Source organism: Caretta caretta, chromosome 1, assembly GCF_965140235.1.
Source record: "Caretta caretta isolate rCarCar2 chromosome 1, rCarCar1.hap1, whole genome shotgun sequence".
NCBI classification, from domain to species: domain Eukaryota; kingdom Metazoa; phylum Chordata; order Testudines; family Cheloniidae; genus Caretta; species Caretta caretta.
Window position 1 is genome coordinate 98,437,800 of NC_134206.1, and position 21,873 is coordinate 98,459,672.

The 21,873-nt window shown below is 43.1% G+C and overlaps 1 protein-coding gene and 1 long non-coding RNA gene across 2 annotated transcripts in view; one reads left to right on the forward strand and one right to left on the reverse strand.

The window, feature by feature from the left end:
- HS6ST3 (heparan sulfate 6-O-sulfotransferase 3) overlaps positions 1-21,873 on the forward strand; it is a 570,130-nt gene that overhangs the window by 433,371 nt on the left and 114,886 nt on the right. The gene's annotated exons all lie outside the window — the stretch shown is intronic.
- LOC125638171 (uncharacterized) overlaps positions 8,492-21,873 on the reverse strand; it is a 32,716-nt gene continuing 19,334 nt past the window's right edge. Inside the window, exon 3 of the long non-coding RNA XR_007357168.2 lies at positions 8,492-9,111. This is a non-coding gene — a long non-coding RNA (uncharacterized LOC125638171). The remainder of the gene's footprint in view (positions 9,112-21,873) is intronic.

Sequence of the window (21,873 nt, forward strand, 5' to 3'; positions counted from 1 at the left end):
ACACTAACAGGAAAAGCTCTCCCATCAGCACAGGTAGTGCCTTCATTGAAGCGCTACAGTAGTGCAGATGTGGCAGCTGTGGCTCACGAAAGCTCATGCTCAAATAAATTGGTTAGTCTCTAAGGTGCCACAAGTACTCCTTTTCTTTTTGCGAATACAGACTAACACAGCTGCTACTCTGAAACCTGTGTTTTAAGTGTAGATAAGTCCACAATGTCAGGCAGGAAAATCACAAGAGAGCAGAGACAAAGCTGAGAGATCTGCATCTAATTTACCAGGAACCGCTTACGTTTGCTATCTTGTGAATTTCACCAAAAACCAAACAAATGCAGCTTGTAGGAGGCCCACACCAGCTCAGTCTCACTGGGAACTGGACTGAGATCCACAAATATTTCACATAGGCCACCAAACAGTCATCACATGGTAATGCCTTTCGCTCACTACTGGCTTCATTGCATAAACTCTTCTCAGTTATGTGGAATAGTTGATCATTGTAATGCAGGGGTTTGTAGATGGATACTACTGACCTCAGCTGGATGGAATATGTTTCAAACTTGTTCAGATTACTCTGATTTCACTGAGTTCATGAAGCAGCTCTTATGGTTAATTAGGCAGAGACTTGTGAGTCTGGAGCAAAGTAGATGAAGTACATGCAATAAAATTATGTGAATAACTCATGGTTGGACAGTACCAAAACCCTGAATCCCAGTAACTGTAAGCTTTGGGGAAGTTCAGACATGGATTTGACTTTAGTGTGATTTTATTCATAACTGTAGCTTCTTTGGTCTCTATGTGACTATGGATCGCTACCAAGTTAGCACAAACATTGGTATTTCCACTTCTAAGGCCAGAATGCAGTAGAGTCTGTCTTCTTCTTGATGTATAAATACTAATTAAATGTATTTCTAAGGGTTGCAGAAAGAGCATATCTTCAAACAAATATTGACTATCTAATGATATCACCAGAACTAGCAGCCTTCTGCTAGTGACAAACACCATACATTCATGTACAGTATGTATAGGAAAATTAAAGGGATACTATCAGCTTATTTTGTTAATGGACTCATTAAAAAAAATCCAGCTTCTGATAAGCACCCATTATTCTAATTCTTATTATTCATTTATGTTGTAGTAGTACCTAAGGACTCCAACTAGAGTTTAGGGCCCCGTTTTTTCAGGTACAGTACAAACAAGGGAAAGACAGTCCCTGTCTCAGAGGGCTCACAATCTAGAATTTCGTCCTTGCATCAGGTGAATAAACACAAAGGGGGCTGTAGGCATGAGGTCACAGTAGCACTAAAAATATATACATTTACAGAAACTAGTAGTTAAAGTAGTCATAGGTGTCCACCAGTCTAGTCAGTGCCAGATGTTGGTGATTATACTCATCACATCAAGGGGGTGTTTTTAGAGGGGGATTTAAAAGAGGATAAGGTGTGGTGGATTTTCAGATTTCCTGGGGAGTTCTTCCCAAGTATATGAGGCATCATGGACAAAAGCATGAATGTGCTTGTGGAAAAAGGTGGATGGACCAACTTGTGTGGTCCAATAAAAGACATTACCTCACCCACCTTATCTCTAATATCCTGGGACTAACATGGCTGCAACAATGCTGCATACAACTTGTGGAAAAAAAGTAGACAAGTTGGCAATCCAGGCTGCTGACGTTAGCAGGAAGAAGGTGGGAGCCAACATTATGAAAATAAATTAGGTTTGGATGTCCTGATATTTTTTTTTAGTTCCTTAGGTGTGGGTTTCTTTGTGGGTTTTTTGTTTTTTTGTTGCGGGTTTTTTTGGTCATACTTTCTGCTCCTCTGTTATTGTTAGCAAGGGAGAAACTGACTATATAGGGAAAACAGTGAAAGGGACTGTGCACAAAGCGCTTTCAAATGTCAGAGAATTTTGTTTCATTAACTTGTTTGTTAGTCTTGCTAGCTTTTAACTGTAACTACAGTAGGTACAATGTTTTCAGACAGGAATGTGATTTTCCAGTTGACAGTATAATGTTGAAATTGTTTAAGCAGATCCTTAACAGTATTAAATGTGTCTGCTCATTTAAATGAGAAGGGAATGAAGAAACCCAATTTTTTAATAGTTAGTTTGAGTCATGCGTAATCCCTCCAAAACTTATTCTGAGCATGCAATTGCCACACCAGTCTCTCCACTCTCCTGCTGTACTAGGAAACCTCGCAGCTAGAACATTCTCAGGGAAGCATAGCAGCTCAGACAGGGCAAGTAATTCCTTAGGGTGAAATCTCCGACTTAGCTGAATAGCACATGCCTAGAATTGAAATGTATGTGAGTTATGGTAGATAACCTATAGGATTTAGTTTATAATATGCTGTATTTGTGCATGAAGTGTCTCTACAAGGAAATGTGCTGTACGTGGCAATGCAAAATATTGTAAATTGTTACAGAAATTTCTTTGAAGTTCATATTTAAGGGAAATGTATACATGCAATGACATTGACCGCAGTATGAAGGGACAGCACAAGGCCTAGGCACCACATAAATCCTTCTATTTTGAAGAGATAAATGGGATTGAGTTAGTGTATTGGACTCACACTGAATGATGCAGTGAAATGCTGTTTAAACCTGCTGGCAAATATCAAATTACACATTCAGGTTGGAGAAAAGTCCTGACTGGATACCACATTTGATTATTCACAATGTAAACCATTCACATGATTGCTCTCTGGCCAGAGTAGACTCCCAAACCTGTAGGAGACAGAAAACTGATTCAGAGCATGATACTTTTAGGAGAAGCTCTGGGGTCTGCTTCACTTTATAAAAGCTCAAACAACTGTTTGCTGTTGCAGCACAACAGAACTTGCTGGTTATGTCACACAGCTGTGCTGTAATGTTATTCTTGAGACTTCTGAGAATCATGGTGCAGTATTGTGCAGTTTCTTTTCACAAACTGCAAAGCAATTTCCTGGAGGACTTTTGGGAGCCAGAATTATTGACAATGACAAACAACATGGAGAAACAAGCAACCATTTAGAATGATGGGCAGGCAACAAAGTACCAGCTCTGCGTTAGTGCCTTAGGATGCATGTGTATGCATGCAAGGACTCTGCTACTTTCCATATTAATGTAGTGCACTAAATGATGAGGTGCAGATCTCAAGCGGGCTCTTAATTGTTCTGATTTTTAAAGGAAAAAGAAATCCGGCTACCTTTGGATTAGATTTTGTAACTGGATCTGCCTAGGTGCACCCATGTGGACCCTCCTGGCCGTCATTGGGTATTTGCAAGAGTAAAATTGGGCATCTGCATGCAGGTGCATGATCTAGCCCTTTGTTTCTAAACCATTGCTGGGAAACAACAAAATCTTATCAAGGTTGCTTTAAAAACTTCAGGTATGCTGCAGGTAACCACCACAGATAAAAGGGCATCTGAATCCGTGCAAGGTGTGCTTTCATATTGCTTTGATATGCAGTCTTAACCAAAATGATTATAAAAATACAATTGAGCCATGCAAAGAATTCTTAAGTGTAAAATCAAGAAGCATGAATTGATTTAAATAGCAGGGTCGCAGGAAAATTTGATTTAAACCATTGATTTTAATCTTGTTTTCTATTTGTACATTTTTGTTTTTTCCCCTAAAGAAAGGTTCATTCTCATTGTTTGGTATAACTATTCAGACATGATGAGTTGCAACTAAATATAGCCTTTACACTAAATTTGGTGGTAGTTTTTTGCTAGCAGGCAGGATATGCTCTCTAAACACATTCATTTAAGTAATTATATATCTTAACATACAGATTCTTAATTCTGTTCAGATTCTAATTTTTTGTTATGTTAGAAAATGATGAATGAAGCATTTCTCATGTATTAAGTTTTTTTTACTAATGATTTGTGTAAGCTACATTTGGATGGAAATTGGGATTGAATTACACTGCACAAAAATATTTTAATTCTTTTAATTAAAACTATTTTAGATGTGCTGGATATATAAGAAAAAAGTATGTTTATCAAAACATGTTTCGTATTTAAAACTAATTGTTTTATTAAACAAAGGAAGTGTTAGCTATTGTAGCTGGTGAATTGATGGTATCTGTTTCTGGTCACCATGTGCCAGATTTTCAAAGGTAGGTGCCTCGTGGGATTTTCAGAAGAGCCTAACTCCCATTGAAATGGGGTAGACACCTAACCTTCTTATGCACTTCTGAAAATTCCACTAGGCGCCTAGCTGTATCTTTAGATGTCTGACATGTATGTGAATCTGGTCCCTTGTCTTTTGAGTTTTTAGAATTCGTAGATCTCATCCTCTCCAGTAGCGCAAATAGATTTTAACTCTTACCAGTATGGTACTGACACCCCGACCCCGGCCCCCCTCACAAAAAATGTTCCATGACTAGAGCCCTGCACAGATACAAATGTATACCTGTGGATGCAGATATCTGTGGATAGAAATCAGTATCTGCTGAATTGCAGGGCTCTCCCGGGAACCGCAGGGGCGAAAGGAGCAGAACGTGGGGCCACCGTTCCCAGGAGCCAGCGCCTCACGCCAGCAGCTCCTCCGTCATGGCTGTACCGCCCCCACCCTCTGCTCCCCCAGCTCTTCCATGCAGCTCTGTCTCCTGTCTGGAGTCTGTGTAGCCCCGGCAGAAGACAGGGCTGGGGGCTGTTGTACTGTCCTCCAGTGGGGCTGTACAGACCCCAGACAGGAGATGCAGCTGAGTAGAACTGTTGGGTTGGGAGCGGGGCAGGGGGCAGTACAGCCACGCTGGAGGAGCTGCCGGCATGGGGCACTGGCTCCTGGGAGTGGTAGCCCCACGTTCTGCTCCTTTCACCCCTGCAGTTCCTGGGAGAGCCCTGCGGTTCTGAAAATGTGTCTTTCTGGTACAGCGTACTGGCAATAAATGTCTTAATGGTATGGTGTACCTGACTGTACCGGCTTACTTGCACCACTGATCCTCTGCCATCTGGTTTTTAGTCATAGTGTGGAAGAGAAAAACAAGCTTTCCTGCTTTTTCAACTCCCCAATCAGTTTCTCAACTTTGAAAAAACTAGATCCAATGAAGAAAATAGTCTCTCTGCACTAGAGCTGGCCAGAAGATGAAAACCCTTCCCTTTAAAAAAAAAAAATCACAGTTTTGGAGGGAAAAAATTGTTCCAAACCTGGACAAAAAGTCAAACTCTGAAGCTGTTTGCGGGAGGGGATTTCAAGACAAAAGACCTGTTAGTGTCTTCATAATTACTCTTTTACCAAATACATTCAGAACCAGGCTTTTTGTGCTTAAACCTTCTTGCAGTTTTATTGTATTATATCAGATGCTGATGCAAGTGCTTGAATAATGAAGCTCCCTTTGTTTTTTGGGTTTTCTTTTTAGTTTGTTTTTCATACGTGATTTGCTGGCCGTGAACTTTACTTTAACCGAGGCATCTTGGAGTCTCTTTGAGTGAATATTAATGTTTATAAATCGGTAAGGATTTAGTGGTCTTCAAGCAAGTGGTATCATATTAGGCTACTTGCAACAAGCTATATGTACAGTACACCCTCACAATGATGCCTGTCATTATTACAGATCTTCAGTGATAGCAAACTGGATCCCTGATCCCAACTATAGTAGAGTATAGTACTGTAAGAAAAGAAAAGAAAAGAAAAGAAAAGAAAAGAAAAGAAAAGAAAAAAGGATGTTGCACATGTGTGCACAAATTTTTATCCAGCTTGGGTTTAGCCCAAGGGCAGAAACTCCGAGTGGGTCCACACCCTTCCTCCTGCCTCCTAGGGCTGAAGCTGAAGGCTGAGGCCCAGTGGTGGTGCTGCTGCGGGGCTGACAGCGCAAAGCCCCTCTGCGTGGGGCTGAAGTCATGAAGGTTACCTAAATTCTCCCTCCCTGGCCAACTTGTAGCCTTAATCATTGTTGTTATTATTAATCAATTAATTTAGCTAAGGCCTTTATCCAAGGCAACTTTGTTAACTTACTCCAGCAGTTTGATTGTTCTTTCCCTATAACAACCCCCAGCTATAATGAATAAAAGGCTTGGATCCCGATAGGTTTGTTATAGCGAGGGTGTACTGTATGTCCCTATCAAACGGTCTGATTAATATTACTTTGATTTCAGATTTTCTGCTGACACAGAAAAAGACAAAACCTGAGGAGTCATCCTGAGAGTTAAAAAGGTTAATGTTGATAGAAGGAGAAGGATTTGTCCTTTGAAGTCTGAAGGCCAGATTTTAATTTCACTTTACAGTGTCGAGACCCCTGTAACTCTGTTATCTTGGTGGTGACTTCAGTGCCGTTATTTTGGACATACACTGGTTTAACTGAGATCAGACTCTGGCAATGGATGCCTGTATAACAAGGTGTAACAGAAGGAACTCAGTGCTGAAACAACCCTGGCAATCTGCTGCAAAACTGCATTTGTCCCTGCCTCAGTTTCCCTTAGTTGATACAGAGATGGAACGTATATTCCTGAATTTTCATCTATAACTCTGGCTGAGTTACTTGTCTCTCTCCCTTTTCAGGAGTGAAAGGAGTCTGACCCACCCAAGTTCCACTGGCCCCGTTAGTGGACCTGTACTCAGTAATCTTTGGAGTTTGGGCCTTTGTCTCAGCAACTTTTCTAACCCTTTTTCTGGTGCTGCCCCTTATTCAGGTTTCTTCCCTTCTTTCTCCAACTGGGCAGAAATAACTCAGGCACTTGTTTGTTTAAATCTCCTACTGCTTCCCTGGGCTGCTTCCTACCTTGGGGCTTTGCAGGTACCTTCTGCCTGGTAATCTTCTCTGATCCCTTCTGGCCCACAATTGGTTTCTCTGGGCAGCGTCCTCCAGCCTGACCCTGTGGAGCTCCCTTCACTGTGACTCTCTGTCTCTCTCACAGCTACCCTGTTGTGGCCGGACTGCAGCTTTTATTGTGCCTGCTGTGGTCAGACTGCCTAGAGGCTGCAGCTGGGATGGTGGTTGTTCCCTTTTTTAATTCTTTAGTGTCAATTCCTTTGTAGGGTCCATACACCAACCGCATCACATAAGGGAAGCCTCAACTTCTTGAAATTATGGCTCTCACAACATTGTTTTTCAAACACTATTGTGCCTGCCAGATAACATCCAATCTCTGGTGCAGGCCCCATGCACACGTTGTTGACTTAAGCACTCACTTGATTTTTTTATCAGCATCAGGCACCCAGATAACATGGTGGTAAGTGCAATCTATATCCCTAGACAGATTTAGATAGATTTATAAATTCTCCAACATTTATTTTCACTTCTAACCTAGGAACTGAGGATAATGAGTTAATTTTACAGTCTTTATTTATTTATTAGTGTGACAGGGTGAACTGGGCCAAGAGGTCTTCTGCTGGAGGCCTCAAGGTCCTGCCCTACCCCATCCCAGAGAGGAGCAGAAGAGAAGTCCTCCAAGCAGCCTAGAGTGATTGTGGGCAAGCAGCCAATGAGGGGGAGCTGCAGGGAGCAGCCAATCTGGGCCCAGCAGACTCAACATAAAGGAGCTTCAGGGCCAGAGTCAGTCAGCTGGTGCCTGGAGCTGGAGGAGTGAGAACTGTGTTCCTGGCTGAAGGAGCAGAGGACCACAGACAGATCAATTGCTGGCAGGGACCAGGGGAGCAACAGACAGCTCCTGGCTGCCTGCAGGGACTGAGTAAGGACTGAGTGCAGAGAGCCATTGAACAGTTGATACTGAGAGCAAAGTCAATCCCATTGATCAATTGACATAAGCTTTGCATACACTATGGCTAGCTCCATCCAATAGAATCTGGGCCATGCTATCATGTGAAAGTAGGCAGCAAAGGTGCAGGTAATGGTTGATTTCAGAGGATGGCCATAATGTAATAAGATGTTTAGTGCAAAGACAGTGTTCTCATCTACAATACATGGAAATCTGCAAAATCTTGTGCCTTGAATAATACAGAGCAATATCATTATTCTCTAGTTGCAGCACTGACCACCTTCACTTTCTACACCTCCAGTTAATTAACATCTTTTAGAATGACTGTTCTTGCTTAACTAATTTAAATATTTTGGTTTTAGTTTTTAATGTTCCCAGTGTCTATTAAAAAAAGGAATAGCAACCCGATTGAGGATATTTTCTGCGTTCACAGGTCTGTTCTTGAGACTTTGAGCCTGGTTCTCATTAACATTAAAGCCACTTTACAGCACTCTGAAATGAAAAGGTGCCATAGAATGGGATTATATTTGCACCCAGTTTGAGACAAGAGCAATGTTGGACTGCTTAGTGTAAATGGGCATCATGCTGTTTGTGTGTAGTCAGCCAAATTCATGGGTGCGTTATCAGTGCCTATCTTGATGCACATAGTATTTCTCATAATCAATTTATGAGTTTCATATACAAAACAATAAAATACCTTGAGGTGAAGGCACTTACCTGGAGTAACTGGCTGGCAAACTCAAAGAAAAAGTGTATCTCATCTCAGGAGGCAGAACATGGATAAGGTAACTCCCTAGATCAACCAAAAAGAAAAGGAGGACTTGTGGCACCTTAGAGACTAACAAATTTATTTGAGCATAAGCTTTCGTGAGCTACAGCTCACTTCATCGGATGCATTCAGTGGAAAATACAGTGGGGAGATTTATATACACAGAGAACATGAAACAATGGGTGTTACCATACACACTGTAACGAGAGTGATCACTTAAGGTGAGTTGTTACCAGCAGGAGAGCGGGGGCGGGGGGGGATCTTTTGTAGTGATAATCAAGGTGGGCCATTTCCAGCAGTTGACAAGAACATCTGAGGAACAAGGCTGTGGTTTTTATTCAAATCAGTGCCAGAGAAGTCCCACTGCTGATTCAAAGGGGGCAAAAGGTGATAGTAACCGTCAATGAAATGGGGTCATACGTGTATGTTAGACATAGAAGATGTGATCCTGTGTGGTGCTAAGTGCTCTCAACTCACACTGAAGTCAGGGAGAACTGAGGCTGCTCAGCATGGAGCAGGCTTCAGCTGAAGGGCAGTGTCGGTGTTTCCAAAAAATGGAAATACATTTTATTGCTCTACAGCCTCCACCCGCATCACTGTGTGAATCTTTGCAATGAATTCGGTGCTCAGAGTAAGCAGGAGTTGATCTCCTGCACTTCTTTCCCAGTAGGAGCTTGGTAGCATACTGCACTCAGTCTTATTGTTTCACTGGAAGAAGAAAATAATGCAAAGATTAAAACAGAAGGTAAAAGGAAATAAATCATGAAAAAAGCAGAGGCTGTTTAATTTAAGAGCCTGTTCATACTGTACATTACCCGCTAAGCACTGCTCACTTCCTCTCAGGCCAATTTTGTATAGTTAATCACTATTTTGCTCCCTCTTCGTGCATTATATGTCTGGTATTTAAATGCGTCTCTGCAGTAGATATCCCACTGTTCGTTCCAGAAGTGAGTGAGTGGCATTCAAAGCTGATGCTACAGTCACACGTGAACAGGGTGGCCTGGAGATAGTATAGAACAGGGGTCGGCAACCTTTCAGAAGTGGCAGCCGTGTTAGTCTGTATTCTCAAAAAGAAAAGGAGTACTTGTGGCACCTTAGAGACCAACCAGTTTATTTGAGCATAAGCTTTCGTGAGCTACAGTTCACTTCATCAGATGCATTCAGTGGAAAATACAGTGGGGAGATTTATATACATAGAGAACATGAAACAATGGGTGTTACCATACACACTGTAACCAGAGTGATCACTTAAGGTGAGCTATTACCAGCAGGAGAGCGGGGGTGGGGTGGGGTGTAGTGATTATCACTAGAGCTAGAATGAGGGAGGGGGCTCAGGGTTGGGGTTTGGGTGTGGAGTGCTTACCTGGGCAGCTCCCATTTGGTGCGAGGGATGCAGGCGGGGGTGGGGGAGGGTGCAGGATCTCCCATTTGGTCTCAGGATGGGGGTGGAAATGTGGGGGGTGCAGGAGTCAGGGCATGGGATGTGGAGCAGCTGGGTATGGGTGGGGGTACTGAAGTCAGGGCTGGGGTCGTGGGGAGGTGCAGAGATCAGGGCAGAGGGCTGGGGTGTGGAGGGGTGCAGGGGTCAGTGCAGAGGGCTGGGTGTGCAGGGGTCAGGGCAGAGGGTTGGGGTCGTGGGGGGGTGCAGGGGTCAGGGCAGAGGGCTGGGGTCGTGGGGGGGTGCAGGGGTCAGGGCAGGAGGCTGGGGTGTGTGTGGGAGGGTGCAGGGGTCAGGGCAGGGAGCTGGGGTGTGTGTGGAGGGGTGCAGGGGTCCAGGCAGAGGGCTGGGAGTCATGGGGTTCCTCCCAGCCCCCTTCCCAGAGCGGCTCCCAGCAGGGGGCTGGAGGGGATATGCTCTGATTCCAACCCCCTTCCCCACCTCTTTCCACCTCCTCTCCAGAGCAGCGAGTGGGCTGTGGCTCCGCTTCTCCTCCTCCCTCGGAAGCGCCATCAGCTGATCGGCGGCCGGGAGAGGAGGAGGGGCAGGAACCCAGCATGCTGGGGGAAGAGGCGGGGGCGGGGGGAGCTTGCCTGCTCTGCAGCAGCAGCCGGCGTGGGGCGGCGGGAGCGGAGAAGAGCGGGCCGGGGCAGGCAGGATTTTTAATGGCACGCTGCTGCCTGCCGGGGTCCTGGCCTGGGTTCGGCAGCGGGCTGAGTGGGACTCGGCAGGCAGCAGGGTGCCATTAAAAATCAGCTCGCGTGCCGTCTTTGGCATGCATGCCATAGGTTGCCGACCCCTGGTATAGAACATTAGAGTGCACCCAGCACATCCCCAAAGGCTGCTTGTTAGAGTCTGTTCCCTGCTCTTTTCCTCATCAGTGGACCATCACATAGGATTCTAAACTGAATTCCCTTGGGGTCTCCTGAGCTGCGATGAAGCACTTATGAGCTAGTGGTGTTTAGTTAAAATATCAATTGTAATGAAAAGCAATGAAATATTGGGAAAGTGTGAATGGGGGAAGCGTTAGCTATCCCATGGGTATATCCTTCAACAGCAATGCTAAAGTAAAGATCTCTTACAAAGCTGTCATCATCTGCTCTTTGGATACAATTTCATTTAGTTCATGAATATAGATGGCTAATTCCCTGGGGCAATTGATTCTATTAATACAAAGCATATGTACAGCCACTACTAATAGCCGGATTCATGGTAACTATTGGATTGTATTCACTGAAGGGAAATGGAAAGCGCAGAAGTAAAGGATGCTGATAATAGGATTCCCAAGATTGCACTTGTTTTGCTTTAGTAAATGGAGGGCTTTTGAAGAGAATGATGACTAATTTATGCACAGTTGATTTTTGAATCCCTCCATCCCATCTTATTCTAGAGGCAGTAAGGGAGACTGGTTTTACTAGGGAGATAGCAATTTACATAATGAAATTGAAGTCAGTGGGACTACTCTCATGCTTAGAGGTAAGCATGCGTGTAAATGTGTTCAGTGTCTGACTGACCACAAGGGAACAGTTAAACTGGCATACAGAAAGTCAACTGGAAAATGGTGGAAAAAATCATGTTTTCCTCCATTAGTTTTCCACTAGAGTAAACTTAGGTACTATCTGCAGTGGTAATAGTAACTTTTTATGTAGACTTGTAATTTTAGGTGGTATCCCTTTAACAGTTTTGTTTTTGGAGTAAAATCTTTAAAAACCACCTCGTTCTACAGTTTCCTCTGAATTCAGATCTCAAAATTAGGATTAAATCCAAGATAGCCTGATATTTTAAAGTGTCTGCACTTGGCACCTGCTTGCAACCTCACCTGGCTTGTTTGCTGATGGCAGTGTCCCCCTGGAGAATCAACAGATCTCCAGCTCAAATTTTCATGCTGACTGCCAGCCATCGTGCAAACAAAAGGCCTTTAAATGGCCAGTGAGAAGGGACCACCACATCATCAAATGAACTATCTGAGTCCCTGTTGCCATCAGAAACGCCTAGCTCATATTAAATATTAATACTGTTTAAAAATTACTCTAGACTTTGAATGAAGCAGCATTCCAGACTTGCACTGAAGATGCATGTGAAATCCTTTACTTTAGAGATGTATGTAAGCTTTTTTAACCCCCTTACACAAACTTTCTACTTGTAAAATCAAACAGAAAAATAAAATACACCCCCTTTTGTGTCCTATAATTAATACACATTTGTAAAATGAGAATTGTTGATATAGCAAGAACAGTAAACGGTGTTTGTCTTATTGTAAAAAGAACAATATAACTGTATCAGCAAACAATGATTGCAATATAAGGTAAGGAGGTAGTAAAACTTGATTGGCAATAATCTCAGCTTCTACTGACTCTATCTTGTATCAACAACGAGCACAGCAGAAGCTGTCCCTACTCAGTTTGATTACATTGCAAATGTTTTTAGGGTTTAGAACACACAGCCACCTTAGAATTCCAGTATTTCACATTTGGGATCCTCCCATCTGATCCTATATGCCCTAATGATTGATGATGGCACTTTCCTTAATTTTTCTACAGGTGTTCTGCTTGCCTGCAGCAGAGTCCCCTGGCAATCTGAGGAATGGATTGCCTGTTCTCTGGTCCAAAGCTTAAAAAGAAAACTTTTCAGGTCATCTTTTCAATTCACCTTTCCAAAGCAAAATTACTATCTAGAGTATATTCTCAAGTGCTATGTCCAGTCTAGTTGTAAATTACTCAAGTGATAGTGTTACTATCATTTCTCTTGGGAAACTGTTCCATTCTAATAGACTTCACTGGGAAGAAATATTTCTTGATCTTTGAGAAAAATGTTCCTTTGCTCAATTTCATCCCAACATCGTTATACCAATTGTTGCATCCTATACAATTGTTTTCCCTCCTCAGTGTTCTTACCCCTCAAAGACAAGAAGGTTGTGGTCAGTTCTACTTTAATCATTATTTCAATTTTTTTCCTCCTAAATAAAGCCTTTCCTAATGTTCTTTACTATTTGGACTTTCTTCCAGTTTGTCAATATTTTCATGTTACTGACACGTGGTGTGGTGCATGCACTGTAGTAATCTAGGCCTGGTCTCGCTAATCCGATAGAGAGAAGAAATAGCTCCTCCTTGCTGTATGGCATGATATAGCCCAGATTGCATTGGCTTTTCCTGCACAGTTGTTCTTAGGGCTGCATATGTTAGGATTGTCCAGTGACATGTGATTTCACACATCAGAATGAGCAGAGGGGCACGGGAATATCAGTGTAGAAGCTTAAACCAGCAGTGCTGCCAATCCTATGAAAAACAAGGGGTGAGAAGTATAAATAGGCCCTGCAAAAAGCCCAGATGCCATCAGCTCCAAGGAGGGGAGACCCAGAACTCCCAGAAAAGTGACCTGAGCCAGTTGCTGCTTATACCTTCAAAAAAACCTCATAGGGTTAGTGGAGGATGGTCTTCTCTTGGGCAACATTAACAGCTTGCTTAGGTGACTACTTTGAGCAAGCTCCTTTTCCTCCTCCATGCCACTGGTGATGGCTAGTGCACTTCTCCATTCTGCAGCTTATGGGAGCAGCAGTGATGAATCATAGAAAGTCAGGGTTGGAAGGGACCTTAGGAGGTCATCTAGTCCAACCCCCTGCTCAAAGCAGGACCAATCCCCAATTTTTGCCCCAGATCCCTAAATGGCCCCCTCAAGGATTGAGCTCACAACGCTGGGTTTAGCAGGCCAATGCGCAAACCACTGAGCTGTCGTTCCCCCCCAAAATGTGATGTGATTTGATTTGATTTGATTGATGGTTCACATTAGTTGCTCTACTAGAATTCCTCTTCCTTCAGGCTGGAAGTGGTGACTCTGAGGCCCTTGATGGGCATCCTTTTCTCTTTCTTTTGCTCCCCACTAATTCTCTGGACACCTCTGAAGTGGAAGCAGCACCTGGCTGAGGGGGACGGTGCTGCCTGGGAGCTAGCAGTGTTGCCAACTCTTTGATTTTTTTCATGAGTCCGAGGATTCCCACCTAGTCAGACTCTCATAGACACGAGCTCCAGACCCTTCATACATTTCAGCCCTGTAGCCTAGGCACCAACTCAGAATTTGTGGATTCTAGTGATTTTCATAGCACGTAAAGCATAGGCGTTGCAGTGCTCAGCTGTGTAGTGCCTAAGTCCCTCTGTAGATCCAGACCTTTGTATTTAACAGTGTGTACAGTAGACGTTGGCATGGGCATTATTAGATGTGGGTTTGGTCATTAAATTCACCAGAGTTGCACTGCCTCTGACAATTGCCATGACTGCTACAGCTTTACTGCAGCCATATTGCACATGGCAGCTGTCTCCTTTCATTTGCTGTGTGATGTCACCTCTCCCTGGTCTTATCTAGCATTACTATTTTTGAAGTTTCTCTCACCCACTGATGTATTTCATGTAATTTACTCCGAGATGGATAGCTTGCATTTTTCCATGTTCTTGCTTATTTCCTGCCCATGTTTCCAATTTTTCCAGGTCCATTGGTATTATTTCTCCGGCTCCTCTGGGGTATGCAACAACTTCCATGTTATCTCAGCTTCCAATAATCTCAAAATATAGTTACTTTGTCGTGTACACCTTACATACCATTAAAATTATATTATATAAATCTAAGGCTACTACACCACATTGGACATTTGCCTGCCTTCCCCCTGCCCCATACTTGATTCTGTTCCATTGATAGGTAGTTGTAGTTTGTATTCCTTCAGCTAATTTACAGTCTATGTGAAAGAGGTCTTGCACAATCTTGTTTGAATTAATTTTTCAGGGGAGATTTTAGGGACACTGTACCAGTTGCTAAATTCTGGATGTATTAGAATTTTTGCATTTCTTCACCTCCTGATGATTGGAAGTCAAACAAACAAAAAGCCTGAATTGTTCTTTTTGAGTCATGCTAACTGATATTTCCTAGGTACGTAGGATTTTTTTTCTCAGTATTTACGTAACTTGCAATTTTAGTGATGCAAAGAGTGAGGCAGAATCCCTAAATATTTACTGCAGTACCACATTACTTGCAAGTGTAGCTACAATTGGCAAGGTAAATTACTTGAACTATTATAGTCTGGAGTGGTGATTTAAATCCTTTTACTCGTTTGGTATGGGGTTTTTTGTTTGTTTATTTTTTGTTATTCAGCTGTAGAATGTGACATTTTACTCATGGTTATCAGAAAATGGAAAATATAAAACATTTATTGCTTTGGCCTAGTGAGGTACCCCTTATGGCATATCTGATGCTGTGCTTTAGGAGACAAGAATTCCAACACAAGCTCAGTCTCTCAATCTTTGGGTAAGCAAGGAGTAAGAATTTTGTGTGTGTGATATTCACATCGTAGTGACACACAGAGATAGGCTGCTGCAAGTGCAACCTCTGCTATCTATGTCAGGAAAAGGAAATTGCATCTGGAATGAGTTAAGCTCCTGTCCTTTTAGGCTCTGCTCCTGCTCCTGCTCCCAGGGAATTCACTAACAAAACTCCAATTGACTTCAATAGTGCAGGATTGGAGCCTGTTAGGGGGCACTAATGGAGGATGACCTGTTAGAGGAAAGCATAGAGATGGCCCTGCTGGAGAGTCTGTGTTGTTCCCTGTAGGTCAGGGAAGTTATTTAGTAGGATAGGGATTTATGTATGGGATTTTCCTTCATGAATGTGCAATGTTTAAACCTTTTCTGGCACTTGTTCCTCCAGATCTGTGTTACAAGGGGGGTTTGAGGGTGCCTGGAGGGAGGGAGGGGAGAATTCTGAATATCACTTTATGGAAGTGGGAAAGTGTTTTGCAGAATAAATGGTGACCAAACACGGCTGCTTCTCATATTGCTGGCACGGGAGCATTCATGAATGATCTCAGACAGAAATGCATTCACAGTCTGATCTCTGTGCAAAAGGACGCCTAACAGTATAATTCATAAAGTGCTATGATGTATCTTGAATTATTAGATTAGACATGGGAATATGGCTTTCACTTTTAAGGCTGTCTCCAATTTTTCCATTCTTTTAGTTAAATCTGTGTTGTAAGAGGATATTTTTGCACTTTAATTAATAAAAATCACTTGCCCTGGAAACAAGTGTTAGTCTGGATCTGTAAAAGCGGCAAAGGGTCCTGTGGCACTTTATAGACTAACAGACGTATTGGAGCACGAGCTTTCGTGGGTGAATACGGATACCACTTCGTCGGATGCCATTTGCCCTGGAAATGTATCCTGGTTTACAAACAGGGATTAAAGCACATTATTGTTTCCCAATCTGCTGCCTCAATCCCATAAACATATGTGCAGGTGCAGGCGCCCATTTAAATGTAAGATTTCAGGACTGGAGTTTAACAAGCAAAGTCCAGGCAGGACAGAGAAAACTGTTTCAGGAAAGGAAAGGTGAGAGAGAGAGATGAGAGGAAGGTGAGAGGGAAGGATTTTTGGAAGAAATTGGTTTTAATGAGGGCTTGAAAGAGAATAGGAGGGAGGGATCTTGGCAGACAAGAAGAGAGAGACTGTTTTATGTTTCTCATACTCTTCTGAGCAAAATCTCCTCCTGTTAAAGTGAAGCAAGGACCTACACGTGCTATCTGTGCTTTTAAGAGGATGTTAAAATGGACTTCAGTACATTTGGAAACCAGAGCACAGTAGCCCTTCTACCAGAGTGTGCCTTGGAGAGGAAAGTGCTATAGAAAGAGTTCACAGTACTAAGTTGCACCGTTCGGGGATTAAAAAAGTTCTGGAGGTAGAAAGCCAGGCTCCACATTTTAGTAACCTCTCTTGTGAAAATGAGAATGAAAATGGTAGTGCTGGCAGCTATCTTTGCCTTACACTATTTTGATGATCATGCATGTAATTGCTACTACATCCGTGCATTAACATTCAAGAGCAATGTCAGTGGCCTGTAATGTATGTGTAGCTTCAAGCCGTAATGAAAAACAAGCTGCGTCCACAGTGTGTTACGTAGCTACCAGGGGTGAAAGTAAGCTGGTACAGCGTACCGGTAAAAAGTGGCCGCCAATACTGGCCTGTACGCAGCCGGCGTTAAAGCGCTGCTGGCGATTTAAAAGGGCCAGGCTGCGTGGATGGGGTGGAAGCTGACCCTCAGCCCTGCCCCTTCCGCCTGAGGCCCCACCCCTTCTTCCCAAGGCTCCGCCCCTTCCGGGGCTGGAGCCGGCTCCCGTACTGGTAAGTGTTGAATGTTACTTTCACCCCTGGTAGCTATACATGTCAGTGAAAGACTGCAGCTGTGGGAAAAGGCTTCAGCACCCCTGCTGCCAGAGTCTTTCCTGCAGTGGGGAAGAGCTGTAGCGGAAGGGAGCTTCCCAAACCTTTCGCCACTGCCTCATTCCTACTGAACCCGAGCCTGAGCCTTTTGCTGCTGCTTCCTCCATGCCTGAGCCTTTCCCCACTGCTGGAGTCTTTCCCTGCAGAGGGGAAAGGCTCCAGCAGTGGGAAACTAGCTGAACCTTTCCCCACTACCTCCCTGCTGCCATAGTCTTTCCCTGCTGTCTGCCCCCGGCCAGAGACTTTCTCAGCTGCCGGAGGCTTTTCCTGTGTTGGAGAAAGATTCCAGCAGTGGGGAGGCAGCAGATACCACACTGCTAAAAACAGCAGCGTTGACAGGAAGACTTGCGTGAATAGTACATACCCTTGCTGTTGAGGCTTATTTTTACGCTACTCACCTAAGCCATGCCTCACTGGCTACCCTGCTATTTATACCTGGGCTAGGAGAGCTACTCATGTATTTACACTACAAGCCACAAAAAAGAAGCATGCAATGTAAATAGACATTTAGACTGGGCGACAGACAATGATTTGTGTGTTATGCTACTTTTTTCCCTCATCAATCAGCATTATCTTGCAATCTTATTATTAACATGAGTGTTTACTAATGAGCAATAAAAATCACAGTGCCTAAAGCAACATTTGCACAGTGAATTATGAAATAGCAACATGCACTCTTCTATTTCCTTTCTGTGATATGCGTCTGCCACAAACTGAACCCTTTCATTCGTGCTGAACAATAATATCTGAATGTTTTAATCTGAATCAGAGCAGGTTATTGCTATTTTCTTGGTTGTTTCTTTTTAGACATGGCCATAACCTTTGGTCCACTGAAGTCTTAACAGCTTGTAGCAGTCTTGGAGGCCAAGCCCAACAATCTTCCTAGAGGCTATATGTCAGGATTCTGGAAACTCATTTCTGATTTCCTCTGGCTTTTATGACTTTCATTAATTCTGATTTGTTATGAAGTGGATTAAGACTAATAGGAAGTGAAGCTGCTTTCAGTTAAAATAAATAAAGTCCTTGGGGTGAAAGGATCAAATGATGCTACAAGACAAGATGGCTGTTAAATTATAGAACTGTACATGCAAAGCTCTACAGGAGGGAAACACATTCCCTCAAACAATCCTCCTGTATGGTAGGTGGGGTACAGACATGTTTCAAACGAGGAGAAAGCCAAAAGGTGTTGAAACCACTGTTAAGATGAAAAAGGAAAACACTTTGGCCAAACCAGCGGAGAGCATGAGTCCTCAACATGAAGTCAATAGGACTGAAAAAAAGACATGACGCAGGATCCAAGACTGAGTTTAAAGAACTGATTTCAGAAGAAAAACAGACGGGATCACCATCACTCTGAGCAATAGAGGTTATCGGGAGGAGTGACATAAAACAACTCAGTGGAACGATCACTGAAGAAGAAAGCATTGAAGAAGACAAAGACATGATGTTGTGTTTATAGGAAAGTTTGAAACAAATACAATTTCTAGAGAGAGAATTTACTCAAAACTTTGATATAGAGAATGAGGAAAGGCAGTGTGCGGGAAAAGCCGAGAAGACAGAAGTAGTGCTAGTGAAAGTGAAGATTGAAAATCGTCCAGTTCTGTTCAAACTATGTTGCAAAACATTCAGTAGCATCACAGCAAAGGGGATATATTAAAATGGATCAGGTACACAGAATTGTCATTGTTCTGTTTTATTCTGGTTCTAACATACATATCTGAGCACTTCCCAAGAATGCATTAAGCTACCTGACTTACATGTTTCACATTTAATTCTTTCCTTGTTTCACTCTCTTTCTCACCAGGGAAAAACTGTGGGTGGGATGAATATAAATAGATGTAAGCAGGGTCTGAATGAAAGTTCCCCTGACAGCTAGCTGGGAGGGAGAGAGACCTGGGGGTGTTTATGTAAATACAGTTTGCTCCTGCTCTGCTTAGATATTCAGATAGAGCAGTGTCAAAATAATCAATTTTGGCTGGTGTTGGGTACAAATCACTTTAGTACTGAATGCAGGAGTAGTATAATGCTGTTGCCAAAATGTTGCAATTATTCTGGGAATACAGGGAAGCAGGACTGTGCTTAACCTGTCCCAGATGATGGGGGGTCACCTTCAGCTGAAAGGACGTCATTAAGCCAGGGGCTCAAATGTCAGAGCCCTGTGAAAGTAAAAGGAGTGGGGACAGGAATCCCCATCCATGAGGCTGCACATCTTCATCAAGATTCTCCCTAGACTGGTTTAATCTGTTCCTCCACACTGTTCAAAGAATAGAGCTAAATAGGCTTTGTTATGTTAAATGCCCAGTCAGAGCTGAAATCAGTTGTGGTAGGATTGTGTTTCTGCCCTGCCTGCTAAGACATAAAAATCACTGAGAACTGAAATCACTTGAGATGGGGCAGTGTTTCTGCCTAGCCTGCAAAGAGCTGAAAATTACTAAGAGACTGATGTGCAGAGGTCCCAGCGGAGAGGCAGGTGGCAGCAGAAGGTGACTGACAGTCAGCTGGTGAACAAGTGGCTGCTCCTCCGGATCTTCACGCTTAAGACTACTCACTGAATCAGTGTTAGGGTGGGCTCACATAAAAAATTTGAACTGGTTTAACGAAAATTGATATAAAACCATACAATTGTAGTCAAATTGGTGCAAGTTTTGCATGTGGACCAGCTTTTATTTTGTACCTTTTGTGCCATTTCTCTGCCCATAGTGGGAGAACCCACTAATGTAAGAGACCATTTCTCTATTAAGATGTGGTCCACACTGTGAAAGTTTGAGAGCCTGTCTTGGGTTATGCAGAGAAAAATTATGCTTGTTCAACTTCAGGTGCAGATTTTATGTTTGTGGCATTTCACATTTTTAAAGGTGTCTGAAGAGAAGAAGCACCCAGCCTGAGAGGGCTCATATGATTAATGTAGGATTATTCCTGAGTAGATATAACAAGGTTTCATCTGAGCCTCTGAGGAAGAGATGAAGGGGCAGATTGAGGCCAGCAGATGGATAGTTGGGTGCTAAATGAATTAACTCAGTGTAGCTGGCAGCAAGGCCAGGATGTAAATGATACTCGATCAACTAACTGCAGATACCAGCCAGAAGGCTATTGTGGGAGGGTAAGTCTAAACGGTAAGGGTGTTGCTAAGCAAGGACACTATTAAAATTGTATGGATGTTTTGTAAAATGAAATGTAAATTCCCCAAGAGAAGGTAAGTGATTCATTCTGTTTTTAAAAGTAATTTTTTTTCACTGCAGACAAATTTCACAGCTAGTGTAAAATATTTTCTATATATGTTTTTATATACATTCAGTAATTGTCTCATTTGTCTTTATGGCATCTTAAACCCCACTTTCAAGAAACTGGAAAGTTTAATGAAACCCTAATTTCTTCCTTACAAGTGCCCTTGCAATCTACCTCTTGCTCTAGTACATAATGGTACCTAGGCCCAAGTACATTTGAAAAACTGATTTAAAAATCTTCAGAATCGAATCATATTTTGCAAATATTACCATACTTATTCCATGTCTTTGTACAGGAAAGATTCGGAGAGACAAATGGGTACTTTGATACTACTGTGGTTGGTATGTCATACTTCAGATTGATTAGATTAGATGGAGCAGATTGGTTTATGAAGCCAACTGGCAACATTCAAAAGTATGTTTTGGTTTTTTTCTGCATCTGAAGGGAAGAACAATGCTAACTCTGAAAATGGTGCCCACTTCATTTACATTCTTTAAAATATTCACTATTTTCACTGTGATCAGCACAGATCCCCACTTCGTAGCACTTTGACCCATTTCAGATATAATGCCCTTATCTAAAGAAAAACTATGTGCTGCAGGAAGTGGTGTTAGTTATTCAGGATGTGGCCCTCTTCCATGTAAGCCCTGTTCTACACACACATTTTGTACTGGTCTAACTATTTTGGTTAGGAGAGTGATGATTTTTTTTTTACTGAAATAGTTATATCAGGATAACACCTAATGTAGATGCAGTTACTCCAATCTAATGATGCCTTCTACTGATATAGCTTATTCTCCTTCCTTTTTGGGAATAGCTCTACCAGGGTAAGCAGGTTTATACTGGTATAACTGCATCCACATGAGGGAGGTTATACTGCTTTAACTATACTGCTTGTTAAACTGTACCGGTATAGCTAAAGCAGTATAACTTGTGTGTAGACCAGTGGTTCTCAGACTTATTTGATTGAACCCCCCTTCATTGTGTCTGTAATCGTTTACGCGCCCCCTTCCCCCCACCAGCACATATACTGCCATGCAGCTCTGAAGGCAGAGCAGAGAGCAGTGGCTGGGTGTCTGACTCTGAAGGCAGTGCACAGAAGTAAGGGTGATAATGTGAAAAGCGATATTTGTCAATATCACTTTTCACAGCAGATTTAGCGCCCCATTGCCACCCTTACTCTGCAATGTTGCCACCCTGGGGCTGACAGCCAGAGCCCCACTGCTGCCACCCAGTGAGGGATTGGGGGTGGGGGAAGGAGAGCCCAAGCCCAGGTGACAGCCAAGGCTCTAGCTGATCCCTTTAGCCCCACCTCCCACATGTGCATGGTCCTTGTGCACAAGCTCCAGCCTCCCGGGGCTGACAGACAGACCCCTTCAAAAAAAAAAAAGCACACAGCTCACACCTCCCTTGGGAGGCCCGCCTCATCGTTTGAGAGCTGCTGGTGTGGACCAGTGGTTCTCAACCAAGGGTACTTGTACCCCTGGGGGTATGCAGTTGTCTTCCAGGGGGTACATCAACTCATCTAGATATTTGCCTAGTGTCATAAAT